Below are 17,982 nucleotides of genomic sequence, written 5' to 3'. Positions count from 1 at the left end.
TGTTAGAAGTCAGCCATTGTGAAGTCTCATCCACTGCTTCGGATTCATCTCTATTGACATGCCTTGTTTGGGCCTGTATGCCCGGTATGCATGGTTAGCTTAAGATATGTTCATAAGTATTTCTAGCTAAACAAATGCCTACCAAAGTAAAGTCAAAAATAAAAAAATCTGCATGGATTAGAGCCATACTCCGCTGGCACTTAAAAGAAAGCATATCTTCCTATGTTTTTCTTTAGCTTATTGTGTTTTTGTTGTATTATTATTTTTCCAAGGGGCTAACATCTGTGTCAGTTTCTCATGGTTCTTACAGCGTGCGGCTCAGGATTTCATATCAGTTTGCACCTCTCTTGCATAGAACATGCCAGTGGGACACTCCTTAATGTTTGTTAGTTTAACAAACGTTCCATAAATCATAGTGAGATTCTACTTTATCTAAGTTTTCCATTCACATCTTAAAGGTGTATTGATGTCCAAGCACAATGAATAAACTGATATATAGAATGTTAGAATAAATAATAAGGATTTTGTATTTCATTATTGTGATAGCACAGTTTAAGAGCCTGTAGATGTGGAAAATAAAAATGTCTGTTATGAGAATGCACCACATGTGTGTGTTCATCTTAGTATAATTCCACATTAAGCTTTACATGTATATCTAAGAATTTATTCATGGTAGTTTAGTGGTAAGTAACCTGGAGCTGTCAAGCAGGGACACTGGGCTGGAAGCCTGCTAACCTATATTGTGACTTTAGTTAAAATAATAGTGTGAGCTCTTTCTTATTTGGCACTATACCAACCTAGCTAAGTGTGTGTAAACATATAAACCTGAAATAAGACACAGACACAGATATTTTTGGAAAATTAATAGATTGCAGTATTTATTTAAATATTGAACCTTCATGGTGGTGGTGAGAGCATAGCCAGGGGTAAACGCAGGATTTGAGGAGGGGGGGGGGGGTTTCCACAGCACACCACCAGTGGGGGTGACCAGCATGCATGGGGGCGTGGCTATAATTTTAGACAGTGCTAGGTAGCTCTCCAACTCTTCCAATCCCCCTTTAAATACACGAGCAATGCTGCGTGCACTACTGTTAGGTGCATGCGGCTCCCCCTTCATAAGCATACCAGTGTGAAGTGGGACATACCTCCCAACTGTCCCTGTAGTCGGGACAAAGTCCTGACTGAGTGAGTCAGTCCCCAAACTCAGGACCGCCCCACCAGTATCAGGACAGTTGTCAGACTGTCCTGCTCTCTCCTACCTGTTCTTTCTGCTTTCAATACTTGTTGCTGCTGCTCGTGTCATAAGCTCAGTTGTGCTTGTCTGGATCCTGGAATGTTGGGTCCCTGTTTTGAAACAGAATAGTTATATGATATATAGAAATACCAGCAATGAGTGAACACAGTAGGCCTCCCTACCTCTATGCAGTCCAATATTAAATTAAAACAACTCATATTTTATTATTAGTGCCCCAGTGTAACCAGCTCGACTGTATTATTCACCTTTAATAAAAATACCTATTTCCCCCAAACAACTCCAACATTAATTGTAATCACATTTTTTAAATAAACCTATTTCCTACCATACATTAAGTAACTTGCATTCACACCACCCCAACATTAAATGAATTATCCTACCCTACATTAATAAGTCTGCACCAAACCCACTATTAAATTAAATTGCCCCACCATAACCACACAAACAAAATAACACCGATTAATTAGACACCACCTACCTCACACATTACATTGCCACAAGCCCCCTGTGCCATCACACACACACTACATTGACACAAGCCCCGTGCCATCACACACACACACTATATTTCCACAAGCCCCCTGTGCCAACACAAACACACTATATTTGCACAAGCCCCCTGTGCCATCACACACACACACTACATTTCCACTAGCCCCCTGTGCCATCACTAGAGATGGGCGGGCTCGGATCCTTGAGAACCGATCCCACCCGAACTTTACCGTACCGAGCCGAGCAGGCTCGATACTCTCCCGCCCGCTCGGATTCCAAATTGAGGCCGAACGTGACGTCGTCGGATCTCGGGGCTCGGTTCTCGCGTTACTTGAAAATTATAAATACCTGCCTCCACAGCAATCCATCGCCATTTGACAGAGGTAGAGAGCAGGGTGTAGTCACAGGCTGATTAGAGCAGGGACAGAGAATACAATTCTGATTACAATTCTGATAACAATTGATAGAGAAGAGAGGAGGATAGAGGAGTCTTTTTTTTCAATATTTGGCACTACAAGTGCTTTGGGGTGTCCCCCATTCTTTTGCATTAATATTTCTGGCTGTCAAAAGTCCTGTTTGTCAGCAATCTGAAAAATAATTTTTAGCACTCCCAGGTGCTTTTGGGGTGTCCCCCATTCTTTTGCATTAATATTTCTGGCTGTCAAAAGTACTATTTTTCAGCAGACTAAAAATATAATATTTAGCACTCCCAAGTGCTTTTGGGGTGTCCCCCATTCTTTTGTCATATTTGTCAGCAGTATCTAAAACAATTTGTAACACTACAAGTGCGTTTGGCTCATAATGGATTCAAAGCAGTCCACATATGAGCAGAATCAGCAACCAGGTTCTGTCACCAGTCCTGATGGTAGTGTTCCCAGTACGTCATCTGGGAAAGGCGATGCCAAACTACACAGTCTTTTGAAATCAGTCAAAAAAACACACACCCAAAAAAAATTTACCGTGTTGAAGCGCAAAAGAAGTGTAACTGAGGAAAAGTTAAGTGCCAATAAAAAAAAAATTGCCAACATGCCATTCTACACACGCAGTGGCAAAGAAAGAATGAGGCCTTCGCCTTTCTCTATTAGTGGCAGATCAAAAAATGTTACTGAGCATTTTTCTTGTACGGACACTCGTGACAAAGCAAAATCAAGTAATTTGGAGTCTAAAAGTGGTGCACAAGTACTGTTACGCGTGAAAGCCGAGCTGCAAGAAAACAGTAAGGCATTAGAGGATAATGTATGCTCTGAATCAGAAATGACACCAATCCCTGGGGAGAGTCCATCCACCAGTGGTATGTCTAATTGTGAGCATTCTGTTAGTGACAGTGTACCCATAAAGAAGGTTCCGTTCTGCTGATATGTGCCTTAACACCCCGGGTGTATTCGGTGATACACCAATTGAGGATGCCACTTTTGAATTAGAAGAGGATGAGGGGGAGATTTGTGTAGGCGATGAGGGCACCAATGATGATGTTGATGATTATGATGCAGACAGATACCAAATTGCCTTTCTCAATTTCTATTTATATTCTAGACTCTATAACGGCTAAATAGTTTACTATTTTACTCCTAGTGGAGAGGGGGTCTGATGCAGACAGATACCAAACTACCTTGGTCCATTTATTTTTACTTTCTAATTCCACAGTCTATGCAGGCTGCTTTTTTTCTATTCAACTACAAGTGGAGGGTGTAATATACACCCAAAGACAATGGCTGCATTGCCAATAGGCAAAGATGAAGAGGAAAACAACCAGGTTTGTGTGGAGAATTAAGGACAGCCTACCAGGGATTAAACTGTTTTCTTCCTAATTTATTAGCTTTAGAATTACCTTACTTATCAAATGAACAGGTGGAGCACTAAATTAGGTTATTTTATGCCCAAAAACATTGATTTTTAAACAAAATTGCAAAACAAAACCAAAACCAAAAGATGCAAGGGCGGTTTGACAAAACCAAAACACGACGGTAATCCAGATCCCAAACCAAAACCAAAACACGGGTGTCAGTGAGCATCTCTAGCCATCACCCACATTACACTGCCACAAGCCCCCTTGTCAACACACAGACACACATTGACATTAACACACACACACACACACACACACACACACACACCACTGACATCAGCACCTATCACTTACCTTTAGGTACACTTCTGCTGCATCCCTCCTCACTGCTGAGACAGGCACTTCCTGTCTGAGGTCAATCAGTAACAGGCAGCCTCACGATTGGCTGCCTGTTGCTGTCACTGACCACCAATGATTTGATTTGCTGTAGCCCAGTTAGACCTCGGGTTAATCCGGCCCTGACTGGGACAGGGATTGATGGGCCTGAATGCAAATTCGGAATAAGGAATGATGATGATAATAATAATAACATTTATAGATAACCACCAATATGTTTTTTCAGTGTATTCTTAGTCTGGCAAGCATTAATTGAGCCTTTATTCCCTATTTCCTTGTGTTTTCATATTTGCAGAAGAAGAGCTTTACTTGTGCAATATATTTTCATAGCACGCCCATCATAACTGTTTCACAAGGTGGAATGTTGGATAATTATGGTGTAATGAGCACAGTCAGGTCAGTGAGTGTCATCAGTTTAGTTTAGAGCTGTTCAAACCTGTCGCTATTATAATCATCGCTTTAACCATTACCACTGGTTCAAATTACAGAAACGACCTAACTCTGGGCTGGTGAATAATCATTAGTCTAATCTAGCCTCTGTAACCAACATGCAGAACACATGGCTTTCTTTATCTATGCTTAATACTAAGAACAGTAGTTACAATCACGCACATTAATAAATGGTAAAACCGAAGTCTCCATACCGAAATATTGTCAGTGCAAATAAAGCTAAACCTTGCTGGTGTGTTCATGCATAGATATAACATCAACATATAACATTTTATATGGAAGTATAACATTATATAGAATAAGACATTTCTATCTTTATTATAATGGATTAAGAATAAGGGCGGAGTTATCTTTATTACACTTTTGTGTGTTTCAAATGTTTTTTAAGATTGGGTAAAGTGCACTTAGAAATGTGTTTCTCCTCCAAAGTGCAACTGGAAGGCACCATATGTGTTCTGCTGATAGTATTAGATGTGACTTAATATTTGCCCCATCAGAGATGGCACAAAAGTGAAGGACTTTGGCAGAGTGTATATATCTGCGGCCCACTCTGCACAATAAAGAACATTCCTTATAATGTGCCTTCTCCACTACTTTATCTCTTTTTAATTATTTTGCTCCATAACTTTTACATTACATTACTATTACATTTTTTTGAACTGCTCTGCCAAACTATGTGTCTTAGTGCAGCTACAGTGAAATTTGCAAGGAACTCCTCATCTCTCCCCATACTTCTCCTCCTCTTCCAATAATACTGTCATCTTTATTTTAAAGTCTTTATGTTACCTGGTCACAAAAATACAATAATGACAGTGCAGAAAAACAGATAACAGAATTGACCATGTTTTGCTTAGAGTCATCCATGGTCACATTTCGAAAAATATGACGCATTTAAGCATGTTGACTTAACTTTTTCAGCAGAAAAGTTGGGGACTTAAACAAGAGGGGTAGCAGGATAAAAGGGGAAAAGCAATCATATAGTTTAAGATTTAGCAAAGTGGCTCAATTCAGATGATAGCTTCTCATGAATATATACACGGATCCTGTTGACCAGGTGGGTTGGTTGGAAAAACTTCATTGTGAAGGAGAGAAGCAGAAGGTGCATTATAGAATCTTAGAGAAAAGCATAAACTAAGGTATATCCAAACAAGTTTGGTTTCTCTAAATAGCCATGGGGTCCAGACCTGTCCAAATATGTGTCTACTATAATTGAGATAGCATGTTATTTTCTCCTTGGCTGACGAAAGTAGTTTAGGAGTTCCTGAGAGGAAAGCAGGAAAGAAATCTCCCAATTCTTGGAATGCACATATTTAGCAGCCACCAGGACATTGGCAACCATTTTTTTGGAGCATTTACTAAAATTTAGAGGAGGGTAGAAAAGGAGGAAGATCTATAGGTCTTTCTGAATTGGGGCTTCCAACATAGAGTTAAGGAGGCTATGGACCATATCCTCCGTAAGGAACAATTACCAGACAAGATCACTATACATGAAACCGAGTTCCCCTATGGCTACAGTTCTGCCGATATCTGGGATTGGCATTAAGAAACATACTATTCAGTCTATCAGTGATGTGATACTATCTGTAGTAAACCTTATAGGAGGTTTCCTTTATTTTGGTTGAAATTGAGCTTCAATTTCCTCCCTCATGTCAGCCCATGTCCCCTCGACCTAAGACCTGCTCGGAACTAGCTAGAAATTCTAGGAGAGATTCCCAGTGAAAGATGGGCTGTCCCATATGGGGTAATGGGAGAGTACTTGGGGTAGATTTACTTAAAATTATGTCATAACCAGCTATTTAGTGCTTGAAACATCAAATTTACTATAGGACCGTCTGAGGCTATGATGTTAAATGGTTGTGATGTGTGGCGGATTCAAAGCGGCTAAACCACCAGCAAAACCGCCAAAAAAAGATGGGTTCTATATTTATACCTGCTTCTTATTGGCTGGATAACTGACGCATGCTGAACTATTTTGCCATTCAGAACATAGGAGGCACCATGTGCTTGATGACACTTGTAGTACCATATGTATGCAATATAAATGTTGCCATCATCATAAATAATTATTGCCCTCATTAGCAATCAGGTAATATTGCCCCCTTAATATAATGAAAAGTAAAATGTGCCCCATAAGTTAATTATAAATTAATTTTGACCCCATAATCAATCAACAATGATTGCAGTTTGATAAATCTCGCCTTTCATAACCACCTCTATTCTGGCTGTTTGGCTGGTGGTTTCCCAGGCGGTTTCTCAAACAGCAGCTTAGTGAATCTGACGGTTTGTATTTTGATCATGTTAAAAAATTGGTATGGCGATTTGTAAAGTGGTGCTGTTGAAACCATTAGTAGGGCTGTGGGAATGCAGTTCCAGTACTTCTTTTGACCTGATAGTCTTTAATGTCTAAAGATATTTTTTAATGTCCTTCTAGCATATGTCATACGTTTTTTAGATCCATTTTATCTACAGATCTATCTGAGTATAACTATCATGATACAACTGTTTCAGGACAGGGGATTCATGCGACAGGAATATGAAAGAAATTGCTCATAAAACATGCACATTTTCTAGAAGCAAGTGTCTAATTTATTTTCTACCTTTCTGGTAGACCTATTAAAGAATAAAGTGTCAATATTTGCCACTGCAAAATAACCACAACTAAACAATGAAACACTTTTCTGCATTCAAATATGTTTTAAGTAAAATGCTTTAAATGTTTCTTTAAAGTTTAAATAAAGTGGTATTATCCCAATGAACAAACTGTTTTATATTATCATAACTGACAGCAACTATACAAGTTCATTCCTAGCAATACTAAATTCCTATGACAAACTTTTTGGTGAATCTCTTCACCCAAATAAATATGCACGTGTATGCTCATATTGTCTTGGGTATTCATCAATTTATAGTAGATCTGTGTACATTTGTAGTTTTTTAAATAATATGATCATTAAATAATGTATTTGGTTTTTGTCAGGCAACCTGCACATGTTGTTTGAAAGACAATTAGTAATGCAGAGTCTCATTGGAAAATAATATGTGTATTTTATAGTAATCAATTGTTCCCTAAATTGGCTCAAATAAATCACTTGAATACTTCTAAAACAAGAAAAATAAAATAAAGACTGAATGTCCCCAAGCAAAATCTATTATTTTGCTGGAGATCAGTCTTAACTAGTGCTAATACTGGAGCAAAACAACAATAGTATACTCATGCTTAATACAGTTAATACATTATTGGGTGTTAACAGACAGACAAGGATGCAAGACGAATAGAAGTAACATAAGGTTAAGAGCAACATATTGCATATTGGTCCAGCCAGATTACAAGGGTAAAAAGTGGTTTGTGAAACTATCCAGTTACACAGCAATGTTGGTCTTGGGGTCAGAGGGTTGTGTAAGTTTTGAGTGAACTGTATATAAGGCTGGTAATCAAGTAGAGTAGCCTAGGTAGGTTAAAACGTTAACTCAAGAGATGAGTTTTAAAGGGACGCTTCAAGGTTTGGAGACTAGAGGAAAGTCTTGTTGTACAAGGGAGGGCATTCCACAAGGTGGATTGAGCCTGAAAAAAGTCATAACCAGGAAAGGGATCAGGTAACCAGCAGGTTGCCACATCTGATCTAAGTTCTGAATGGAGACACAGAGCTTGCTCATACCAGAGGAATGTAGTTTTAAGATATTTGAAACAAGTGAAGAGATTTATGTTGGTGCAATTTTGTTTATGGCCTTGTATGTTAGTAGAAGGATTTGGTAAAATACAGGCAACCAATGTAGGGACTGACAGCAGTAGAAGAACATTTTTCAAGGAAAATTAGTCTAGCCACTACATTTAAAGTAGATTGTATGTGTTTAGGGGAATACCAGTAAGGAGGGAATTTCAATAGTCAATTCTGGAGATAATGAGTACATGAATTAAACATTTTGCAGTGTCTTGTGTGAGATATGTGCGTATACTGGAAATATTTCTTAGATGTGTGTAACAGGATTTGGATACAGAATGGATGTGTGGAAGAGAGGAGTTCTGAGTCGAGAATGACACCTAGGCAGCAAGCATAATCAGTAAGGTATATTATCTTTTTGTCAACAGAAAGATAGATGTCAGGTTGGCAGCTTCATTTGGCTGGTGGGAATATTAATAGGTCCGTTTTTGAAAGAATGAGTTTGAGCTGGCAAGAGGACATCCAAGATGGGTCCCAAGACGGGTCCCGGTACCGCAACGTCACAGAAGTCTGCGATGTTGCGGTTCCATAATGACACTTTACATGCGCAGCCACACGTAATCATGGGAGCGAATCCTAATTGAATATGCCCCAGAGGGTGAGAGATCCTGAGAGGATAGATACATTGTATCCTTAATCGTTTTTCAAGAGAAGTGTTATAGGTAGAAAAGAACAGAGAACCTAGGACTGAGCCTTGTGGCACTCCAACTGGTAGCAGAAAGAATTTGAGTAGGAGGTTGTTTTTTGTGCTAACTTCAATCGTGAACCAGACTTTCAGCTCTACTTATATCTGTCAGAAGCATTACCACGTACATTACTTGCCTTGGTGGTCTGATCCTGCATGTAGATTTACAAGTCCTGACAGAATGGGTTCAAAAGTGAACGTGAGTTATGGGATATTAGGTAGAACTGAGAATATGTAATGCGGGGAAAAGTCCACCCCACCTCCTTATCTGATTCCAGGCCATTAGGTGTGGGTGAAGTGTGGACAATTGTGTGAAGGGGCTGCAGGTGAGACAGTGTCTGATTGTGCAAGCCATGTTTCTGTTATTGCCATAAAGTTGACATTCCTTGTCCTCTATACCCACATACCGAATATGTAGCTGACAATATTGACTTGCCATACAAGATAAAGCACATCAACTTTTAATTACATATTTTAAAAGCTGTGATAACATAATGACGCAGCCATTACAGTTTTATTTTATACCCTAAAATTGAACAAGCGAACCCAACGTAAAGTGGCAGAATATGGACATGATGATAGATCTTTGTTTTATTATTCCGATACATATATAGTATGCCCCTCTGCCCCAGTTGAGCTTATTATCTATATTCCCTACCACATGAACTCATACACACTAGAAGCCAATTATTTTGCAAGTATGTTTTTTGAGTGTGGGAGGAAAATAGATTGCCTGGAGGAAGCCCTGCAAGCGTGGGTAAATCATGCAAACTCTAATTGGTTGGAGTTGAACCCATGGCCCCAGTCCTGTGAAGCAGCAATGCTAACATCTGTGCAGAAGTGCTGCCCGCCCGCACAAATTGTTTGCAATGGAAGCATATTGAAGATCAAATTTGTTGCACATTGGCCTAGTTAGATGAAGAAACATCACTATGGGAATTAGAATTTAGGAAACACAGCAGTGATATTCCTAGACTTGCATACAATATTTGGGGTAATATAAGAAATACATTATGGATGTCTCCCTTACACACACTGTTTTATTGTTCATACAATGGTGTTCTACATTAGTCTGGAGCCATAGAACATCCTTTTGGGTCCACATCTGGTCAGCAGGCCACACGTTCCCCCTGCAAATTGTTTGCTCCTGCGTGGAGTACTTATATAACACCAAATACAGCATTAGTCTTGAGACATTTTTTAGAACATATTTTTAAGTTCCTTTCAGTGCTGGGACATAAATCATTTTATTTAACAAATAAAACGTACATTTATTGGCTAACAAACCAGAAAGAGACTGATAGCTGGCCGGACTCTGCGGGGCTTTCCTTAGGCAGAAATAAAAAAAATATAAAAGGCTTTGAAAAAAATCTCTTTTGACTTATGTTAGCCATTAATTTGTGCTTAATATTAATATAATACAGATTGAAAACTAATGCTGTTTCATCATATACATATTCAGATTTTTAAAGGCTTTCATTTTCAAAGAGTTTGTGCTTTCTATAAAAAAAAAGTCTGGTGGAAAAAATAATTAAAACCATGATAAGAAAGATCTTAACTTCTTAAAATTATTTCAGTTCTTTCTCAGCATGTCTGGAAAGAAAGATCTTTGGAAAATAGAATTGCTGAATTGTATTAAATACTTTTTAAGTTGTCGATGTGTTATTTGCAGAGCACAGTTAAATATTGAATTAGCTCAAGTTTATTGTTTAACATCACAACACTCTAACAGAAGTAATTCATAATGGTCAAACATACACTCAGCCAAAATTCCTGTGGAAGCCAGTGTGTGTTTCTGGATGACCATAGTTCATTTGGCTGCTGCAAAGCATATTGAATTCCCCCCTCTGACCCATATTAATTTAGCGTTCGGTTCGTTTCTAGTGCCAGAATTCCCCATTTATTAAAGACTAGTTTCAAATGCAAATTAAAGCTGATGATCTGAAGAGTTTAAAGTTACTATACCAACTAATACAGTCAGGACTACCCTGTATATAATAATGTACAGGGCACATTTTAGCTGGTGATTGTACTTTAAAGGGAAATTGACTCGAATAATACTGTAAGCACTATTAACTTTAACTATTCATCTCATATGTAGTAAAAACAATGGACATAGAGGACCTGATTAATTAACAAATGCAAAATGAACGTAATGTGTATAGTAAAATCAATGGACATAGAGGGCCGGATTCATTAACAAATGCAAAATGAACGTAATGTGCGTTCAAAAAGCACATACATCGGGCATATACACGTCCATATTCAACAAAAAGAGGATCTGAAGATGCGTCTGTTGATGAATATGGGTCTAGGTCCACTCTGCTCTAACAGACAAGACACTGCAGGATACGTCCAATGCATTTTGTGGAATATAAAGTGACAAAAGTGCGCACAGAAAAAAAAAAACTATTCAGTTAATGTCACCTGTTGATAATGTAGTCATTAAAGATAAAACTCTTCATAAAAAAAACCTTGGAGGTGGCATAGTTGGTACGGCAAAGCTAGTGTGTGTCATAGATATGGAAGGATTTAATAATTCTAGACAGACCATGTGGTTGTTTTTGATTAACCCTTTGTCACACACACGTCACGCAGGCTGAGGTGAGTGCTGTTCGTGACAAATTGGTTGTATAAAATAGGACATCTATCGCTATGGATTTTAAATTTGTTGGTTCTAACTCTAAAAAAAAATGTTACATGAAATGAACTTCACCCTCTTTAGTGGAAAACATATATTTTTAGAACTTGGGAGCACATAATTGCTCATTTGTTTTCTAAAGAAAAGTTGTAGAGAAATGAGATTCCTTGTTATGGGCATATCAGCATTTACTTATGCTTCTAACACCACCAACACCCAATCACAAGACACTCTTCACTTTCAGACACACCTCCAAATACACACACACACATTCTACTGAAAACATATATTTAATTGGAGACTTTGTTATATATGGTAAGTGATCAGAAAGGTTTTTTATTCATTCTCAATTCTATTTACACTTTACTGCTATGAAAACTACCTACCTCATCTATGCCTTTTTTTTAAAAATCTAAAGAGTCTACAGGGATGATGATAAAAATTATGTAATCCTACAAGTCAATTTCGATGGTGGAAGTGTGGTAAAATCAATGGAACAATAAAAGAAAGAAAAAGGAATTAGCGGTGGCTGGCACTAAGTTCTAGCATCTTATCTTTTATTCAACTTAGTTCTAACTACTAAAAGTCAGATATATACTGTGCCGTTTCTAATCAATGGTTTTCATACCAGACAAAATACAGTCAGGGCCAAAAGTTTTGAGAATGACACAAATACTGGTTTTTACAAAGTTTACTGCTTCAGTGTTTTTAGACCTTTTTGTCAGATTTTGCTATGGTATACTGAAGTAAAATTACAAGTTTTTATTGACAATTACATTAAGTTTATACAGAGTCAATATTTGCAGTGTTGACCCTTCTTTTTGAAGACCTCTGCAATTCACCCTGGCATGCTGTCAGTCAACTTCTGGGCCACATACTGACTGATGGCCGCCCATTCTTGCCTAATCAATGCTTGGAATTTGTCAGAATTTGTGGGTTCTTGCTTGTCCACCCGCCTCTTGAGGATTGACCACAAGTTCTCAATGGGATTAAAGTCTGGGGGCCTTCCTGGCCATGGACTCAAAATTTCGATGTTTTGATCCCACTTAGTTATCACTTTTGGCAAGGTGCTCCATCATGCAGGAAAAGGCATTGTTCATCACCAAACTGTTTTTGGATGGTGGGGAGAAGTTGCTCTTGGAGGTTGATTTGGCACCATTCTTTATTCATGGCTGTGTTCTTAGGCAAAATTATGATTGTGCCCACTCCCTTGGCTGAGAAGCAACCCCACACATGAATGGTCTCAGGATGCTTTACTGTTAGCATGACACAGGACTGATGGTACCACTCACCTTTCCTTCTCCGGACAAGCATTTTTCCAGATGCACTAAACAATCTGAAAGGAGATTCATCAGAGAAAATGACTTTACCCCAGTCCTCAGCAATCCAATCCCTGTACCTTTTGCAGAATATCAGTCTGTCCCTGATGTTTTTCCTGGAGAGAAGTGGCTTCTTTGCTGGCCTTCTTGACCCCAGGACATCCTCCAAAAGTCTTTACCTCACTGTGCGTGCAGATTCACTCACACCTGACAGCTTCCATTCCTGAGCAAGCTCTGCACTAGCGAGAGTGGGCTCACAGCCATGAGTAAAGAATGGTACCAAAACCTACTCCAAGAGCAACTTCTCCCAACCATCCAAGAACAGTTTGGTGACGAACAATGCCTTTTCCAACATGATGGAGCACCTTGCCATAAGGCAAAAGTGATAACTAAGTGGCTCGGGGATCAAAACATCAAAATTTTGGGGCCATGGCAAGAAAACTCCCCAGACCTTAATCTCATTGAGAACTTGTGGTCAATCCTCAAGAGGCGGTGGACAAACAAAAACCCACAAATTCTGACAAACTCCAAGTATTGATTAGGCAAGAATGGGCAGCCATCAGTCAGTATGTGGCCCAGAAGTTGATTGACAGCATGCCAGGGCGAATTGCAGGTCTTCAAAAAGAAGTAGTTGTCAATAAAAGCCTGACACTTATGAAATGCTTGTAATTTTACTTCAGTATACCATAGCAACATATGACAAAAAGGTCTAAAAACACTGAAGCAGCAAACTTTGTGAAAACCAATAATTGTGTTATTCTCAAAACTTTTTCCCATGACTGTACACCCTGCAGTGTATTTCATTTTGTGCAGATGAATCTATTCTCCTCATATACACATAGGTGCTTGCCCACATTCTATATCTGAATCTGCCCGTGGTGGAAAAGCACCAACGTTTGTGGATTGTGAATCTAGCGTCCTGTCACTTCAGGATCACCGTTTCATCAGTTTGGACTTTTTGATTTATTTTTCCAACACTTGTCAGCGGAGTTTCACTTATTTTTTAAATGTCCCTTGAGTGGAAGTGAACATCAGGGGGTAAATGTATGAAGCTGCGAGTTTCCGGAGGGTTTGAAAAGTGAACATGTTGCCTATAGCAACCAATCAGATTCAAGTTATTTATTATTTAGTACATTCTCCAAAATGATAACTAGAATCTGATTATTTGCCATAGGCAACATCTCCACTCAAATCACCCAGAAACTCGCAACTTGAAACATTTGCCCCAGGACTCTGTTTACCTCATGGGTCATTATAATAATACAGTTTAATGTTTTTATACATTGTTCAAAATACATATAAAAATTAATTTCCCTATATAAATTTGCTCTTGGCAGGTGTTAAAGACTTCTCAGTGGATGTAGAGTTTGAGGCCTGATTAAATACCTTGTCCTACATGTACATGTGGACACAGTACCAGGCACCACAGTGTGCCTAGCCGACATCCAGAATGAAACCCCCGTTCTACCCATCTCCTTCCAATAGAAGAGGCACTGTTCCGCACCCACTATACACCCTGCTGTCTTGATGTGCAGATCTATGTGCTTCCCCCAAGAACAGGTGTATTTGCTGAATATACGCATACAATGTAATTTGTCCGGTGGGCCTGAAATTTAGCATTTTCAGAAATAGCCTTTACTGTCTGAAATGAAAATGAATGATGCTGATAATAATAAGATTAAAGTCTTTTCAAGTTGATCCCCTCTGAATAAGTTTTGTTTTTTTCCGATTGGAAATAGAACAGTTCATTTTAAAATGTATAATATTATGTGTTTAATATCCTTAGTTGATTATGTAGGAGAGGTACTGCTCATATATCTCCATATGTCTATTTGTCATATAAATCACAAATTGTTTTTTGATAGAGTAGTATGAATTGAATGGTGCACACATGAGAACGCTAGTCATACGTTTGCAACAATATAGCTGTATATTGTGTTTTGTGCTTACAATATGATGAGCTCATCAGGAGACATTGCGTGTTTAAGCTGGATAAACCGTGTACCTCAGTGTACTGTAACCATTCATGAAACAGCCACCAATTGAATATAAAAATAACTAATTTTAGGAAAACTGTATTTTACTAGGAAAGGGGATAATGAACAGGAGATTATTTACTTATTTTAGGACACCTGTGTAATTCAGGATTTTGCTGTTATACTACTAGATCTTGCAATGCTTAAATGAGCTAAACTCCAAATTTTGGGGATGCTATTTAATAAACAAATAAAACAAATAGGTATCATTTGTGTTTCATATAGGGACATCTGCAAATAAGTAAAATGCTATTGTGGGTTTTTTACTGCAGTAAATCAGCAGTTGACACTATATTATGTAGACGTTACTATTACTGGCAGGCAAAATGAAAGGAACAGCTTGTGGCTAATAATCAGAATAAGAAGGCTGTTCTCTGCACTATTGATTATTACGTAAATGACCCCATGTGTCGAGGTGCAACCTGTTTCTTGTGTCTGCCTCTCTATGTAGCTGTATCTGTTTTGTATATTTAAACAACCCATTGAATGATGGTCTTTTGTGGATGAGTAATGCATATGAGATTCATCAGGATACTGACAAGTTTATCCCAGGGAGAAGTGAGCACACAGGTCAAGTGGATTATCATGCACTTTGTGTATAGAGCGTTTTACTAAGAACCACATGTTGTGCCTCTTCTATGTACGCAAATATCTTCTTAGCAGGGATCTTGGATTAATACTGTACTTTATTAACTCTTACTGTGCTTCCCTCTTTAGAAACGCAGCCTTAGGAGTAATGAAAAACAGGCAGCCCAGATCACCCGCCCTGACGCTGGTGACTCTCATTATAGGGATCGATTCTAACAGTGACATTGACAAGCAATGAAACTGGTAGAATAATCCAGATCCAAAGATATGTAGCGGCATAATGCCTCTTTTGTATCTTCGGAATGCTTTTTAAAATCATTCCACAGATCTGTAATGGGATTAAGATCCGGGATTTTACTGGGTTGCTCCAGGACATTGATTTTTTTTTTGTTTTGTTTTTTTGTATTTAAGACAATTCAATATAGCTTTTGCTGTATGTTTTGGGTCATTGTTCTGCCATAATGTGATTATTGTCCCAAGTAATAGGTCTTTTGCAGACTGCAACAGTTTTCCTTCCAAGACCTGCCTATATCTTGCTCCATCCAGTTTGCCATCTATTTTGACAAGTTTTCCATGTCCTGTCATAGCACAGAAATTCTGCACAGTGGCTAATAGTATACAATAACTGTATATCAGATATTGGTTAAACATTACAGAATGTTAAGAACTTGCTACTTGCAATATTACAAAGAGAAACTAGCCTTTTTTTTTTTTAGATCATTGTCTGGTGGAAAAAAATATTTCTTTAGCACAATGGGTGTTTGATGTTATGCAATCAGCCTGTTACAAACACTGTAATTACCAATCTGTGTCTAGGTAATGTTCTCTTACAAGTAAATTAATATGTTATGTCTTAGCCAAGCCTGATGCAACCATGTATTCTTCTAAACAAGGTTTCATATCATCTATAATTGTGTATTGCTCTAATGACAAGTTTGAATTTCTTCTCAATTTCAACATATCTCCAAAAAATGTATGTAAATTGCATACATCTGTCAGTTCCACCCTGGCATTAGCTTAAGTCCACATCTCATAGGAGCTGGGGTTAAGCTTCATGCATTAGCTAGTGACCATTAGCTTCAATACCTCATGTTATACAGGCAGTACTCCCAACGATATGTCCCCTCCCCACTTCCTCCCAAAGCCCAAGTGCCATTGATTACACCTACGCCCAGTGCATGTATCTCTAGACAAGATCAGGTCTTTACCATAGAGCAGGGTTTCCCAACCCCAGTCCTCAGGGCCCCCCAACAGTGCAGGATTTCCATATCTCCTTGCTGGAGCACAGGTGTATTCATTACTGACTGACACATTGTAACAGATCCGCAGGTGGTCCTAATTATGTCACATGTGATCCGAAAAACCTGCACTGTTGGGGAGCCCTGAGGACTGGGTTTGGGAAACCCTGCCATAGAGTTATGACAGGAAAGAATAACTGAGTACATGATGTACTAGGCATGTGTTTTTTTTGTCCTCTACTTTAATAGAAGGATACAGGTGTGATTAAGACACCAACTGTCACTGTTTAAGGAAATCACACTCAGAGTTAGTTCTCTACACACTTATGGGAAGAATTAATAAAGCTATCTCACTAAAAATATAAATTTTCATGTGTGAAGATTGTAGATAAGATACATTGGGCAGTCTCTTACACTGATTTTCAAATGCAGCTTCATAGATACCCATGTCTGAATTGCCAGCGGGATCGGCAGCAGAAGCAAAGGGCATACTTGGATGAAGAAGGCATCACATGAATGGAATTATTTATTATATGATCAGCTTACATCCAATCATGTAATTCCTTCTTCAGCTATGTATGCACCACTGCTGCCAATCCTCCTTGTTAATCACAATAAATAAGGCAATTCAGTTGGGTGTGTCCATCCTCTTAAAAAAACAACATCATAATTAAGCCTCTATAAGTACTACCGTATATCTAAAACATTGTAAAAAATAGTGCCATCTGTATAGGGTATCTCAGTTAGCAAGGAGGCTGCAAGCAAATCAACATTGACTGGTTAATGGATTACCCCAAGGTTATGCAAGGTGGAGATGTACAACCTTCCAAAGCAGTTTTTCTTTAATTGCTACATTTTCTGAAGAATAATATATAGAAACTATTGTAAAAGTTTTGTTATATGTAACATTTCAGTTAAATAAACTTGATGTATAGATTTTTTTTTATTTTACTCCAATTTCTTCTTCATTTCACAGTAATTCTATATATTTGCTTTCTTGATATTCACTTCAATATGTAGTAGTTAGTGATTTTGTCAATTTAAAGATGGATCACATATGTGAGTAATAGTATAGCACAATTGTGTATTAAAATATTCTGCGTTTTGCGGCTTTATTTTCTTCAAATGTATTTTTCTGTAAAAAAAATCATGTGTGCATACAAGCCAGCCCCTCCATCCATCAATCCCCATAGTGAGCCAGTATATATGCACAAGCTAGCATAATTGCTGACACTGCTAGCATGTTTTCCCAGCTGCTGTTGTATCTCAATGACAGCAGTGTTTCTGCCAGGCTCCAGTGTTTTGTTGTGCTGAAGCTTGGCTCTAGCTGCCATTTAAAGGTTATTTCAGAGACATGTATTAGTTGAAATTTACATA

The 17,982-nt window shown here is 38.4% G+C and overlaps 1 protein-coding gene across 4 annotated transcripts in view; it reads left to right on the top strand.

The window, feature by feature from the left end:
- ADAMTSL1 (ADAMTS like 1) overlaps positions 1–17,982 on the top strand; it is a 784,967-nt gene that overhangs the window by 742,115 nt on the left and 24,870 nt on the right. The gene's annotated exons all lie outside the window — the stretch shown is intronic.

The sequence above is a fragment of the Mixophyes fleayi genome, chromosome 1 (assembly GCF_038048845.1).
Source record: "Mixophyes fleayi isolate aMixFle1 chromosome 1, aMixFle1.hap1, whole genome shotgun sequence".
Lineage (NCBI taxonomy): Eukaryota > Metazoa > Chordata > Amphibia > Anura > Limnodynastidae > Mixophyes > Mixophyes fleayi.
This window is presented reverse-complemented; position numbering and strand designations above follow the sequence as displayed.